At 45.0% G+C, this 2,811-nt stretch overlaps 1 protein-coding gene across 1 annotated transcript in view; it reads right to left on the bottom strand.

Moving 5' to 3' along the window:
• CEP162 (centrosomal protein 162) overlaps positions 1-2,811 on the bottom strand; it is a 99,951-nt gene that overhangs the window by 88,197 nt on the left and 8,943 nt on the right. The gene's annotated exons all lie outside the window — the stretch shown is intronic.

Genomic DNA, 2,811 nt, shown 5'->3' with positions numbered 1-2,811 from the left:
AAAAAAAAAAAAAGTAAGATCTAAAGGAAGGAGTGCCAAACGCGTGGCGAGAGATTCCTCAGTGGAACCTCACAGGCCAGGAGAGAGCGGCTGGACATGCTCCAAGTGCAGAAGGAAAAAGTCTTACCCGAGAGGTCAGAGAAGGTGCCAGAATGGGGTGGGTGGTGGCGTGAGGCCACTGGCTTTTACACTGAGTGAAATGAGAAACTAGTAGAGGAAGCAGATGGCTATGATGTGAGGTCAACAAAATCTCTGGTATAAGAACTCTTAGGAAGTCAGACCTCAGGCCACTATAAGGATTAGCTGTGTTGGTTAATGAAGTCACCAAGAATTAGGAGAAACCCAAACTGACAGTGAAACAGCAGATAAAACGTGAGGAAGGCGGAGGAGCAGCCTGGAGATCGGTAGACAAGTGTGCAGAGGAGGGGTCTGAGATGTGAAGCAAAGGAGGAGGGTCTGAGAGCAGTGCAATGCCCCTTCCCAGGTCCCAACAGGACGTGTGGGTCAGAAAAGCGCAAATGGAGGGTACAGAGGAAGGAGCAGTGTCCACCAAGGAGCGTCACACACCAGTCACAGCTCTGAGTGTCCTGGGGGAAACGTTCAGATGGTAACTGGGGTGGGGGAGCACACCACGCCTCGGAAAGCCAAGCACGGATCTTGTGAGAATGTCACACTCCTGCTAAGACGTGAGGGGAGAGTAGAAAGTGACCAGTGAAGTGGGCCCAGGGGACAGCCACAGCGGGTGCAGAGACCAGACAGGGGAGGGGCAGGCCGCACGTGAGGTGCCCAGAGACCGGTGAGGCTGCATCTGAGCGTGGGGGTCAGTCTGGGAGCACAGAGCCTAGAGCAGGAGGTCATGGTCCAGCTTAGCCCTCCCTCAGAGGACAGCGTGGACTTCTGCTCTTTATTCCAAGAGCTGTAGAAACACTGTAAAAGGTATACAATATCAAAATTTCCTTTAACTTTTACATTTGTTGTAAAAAACGAATACATGGAAAAGGTGATTATAATGTGTGAAATAACATTAACGTTAGAAAAGATGTCATTTAACTAGAAGAAGCCTTATTAAGAGCTCGTAAATTCTGATTTCAAGTTCCTAATTAGTGACCTTTTGGAAATGGTTTAGAATCAATTTATTTTATGGCTGAGTGAATAACAGTTTTACAGGAAAAGTATCTTCCACACAACTGCAGAACATCAGTCACGTGTCTACAGAGACTTCAGATGAAAGGTGCCTCCCGAGGTGGGGTTCTGTAGCGGCAGCTTGCCCAGGGTCTCACCCTGGCTCTGAAGCTGGACTCAGGGATGAGACTCATATCAACCAAACTCACAGGCAACTGACAGAACAGAGACCAAGACCCAGTCAGTTATTCCTAACAAGGAGCACAGCCAGCCCAAGAACCAAACAGTTCACCTTCTAAGCAGAAGAACATTTTATCTTACGGCAACAGAAAAAAAAAGGCCACTATAACATAGAAGTTGCTTGACAAAGGTTTAGCACTGGGTTGTATTTAGAATGCTGAGGCACTCCTCTTTTCCAGAGGGCTGTTCCATTCTTCCTCAGAAGCCTCTACACTCTTGACAGCAGACTGTTCAGAACATAATAAGAACTCAATAAACATTTGATTGGACCAGGACCACATTACAGCCTGGGGAGGAGAAGCCTCCCGTGCTAAGTACATGTTGTTAAAGTTTATTTCTCGACTATCCTTCTTTGCTGATTTTAGTAATCAAATATATTTTTGATGGATATATTTTTTAAAAAATCATGAACTCCTTTATTTGGCTTCCAGGGAAAACTTTACGGTTTGGGAGCTATTTTTCCTCTTTAGTGTAAGTTTGTCTATTTCTGTTCTGATTCATTATCTTCTAGGAAAAAAGGCTTCAATGTTATTTAATTGTTGACAAATAGTTGTCAGTGATTCCAATGGTACTTCATTATCCTCATTAAGAACCGAAAGAGGGCAAGATCCTAGAACAGAACTCTTCCACCTTCACACTAGCATTGCTGCATGGTTGGGAATTTATGAAAAAATACACTGAATTTTTCAGTAAGTTGTTTACTTAATATACCATATTAAGAAGAACAGAGAGGTGACTGTCAAATCCACTCAACATTCATTTATTAAACACACTCATTGGGCAGTGCCTGTGGCTCAGTGGGCAGGGCACTGGCCCCATTTCCTCAGGGTGGTGGGTTTGAACCTGACCCCGGCCAAGCTGCAAGAAAAAAATACCCGAATGTTATGTTGGGCACCTGTAGTCCCAACTACTCGGGAGGCTGAGGCAAGAGAATCACCTAAGTCCAGGAGTTGGAGGTTGTTGAGAGCTGTGATGCCACGGCACTGGCACTGAGGGCGATAAAGTGAGACTCTGTCTCTTAAAAATAAATAAATATAAATAAACACACTCATTATCTAGTGTTGAGGGTCAGGGGATATAAGAAAAAGATGGTGGCTTCCTAACCTCCTAAAGTTCCCAACTTTAGGAGCCCTAAGATTACAGCCATTAAAACAATGACTAGTGTAGACGGTGCTATGATGTCAAAACACAACTAGTGTAGACAGCACTGTGACGTCAAAACACGACTAGTGTGATGGTGCTGTGACGTCAAAACACAACTAGTGTAGACAGTGCTATGATGTCAAAACACAACTAGTGTAGACAGTGCTGTGAGGTCAAAACACGACTAGTGTAGACAGCACTGTGACGTCAAAACACAACTAGTGTAGACAGCACTGTGACGTCAAAATACAACTAGTGTGATGGTGCTGTGACGTCAAAACACGACTAGTGTAGACGGTGCTGTGA

This window comes from Otolemur garnettii, unplaced genomic scaffold (genome assembly GCF_000181295.1).
Source record: "Otolemur garnettii isolate 467f Iridium unplaced genomic scaffold, OtoGar3 scaffold00205, whole genome shotgun sequence".
Taxonomy (NCBI): domain Eukaryota; kingdom Metazoa; phylum Chordata; class Mammalia; order Primates; family Galagidae; genus Otolemur; species Otolemur garnettii.
This window is presented reverse-complemented; position numbering and strand designations above follow the sequence as displayed.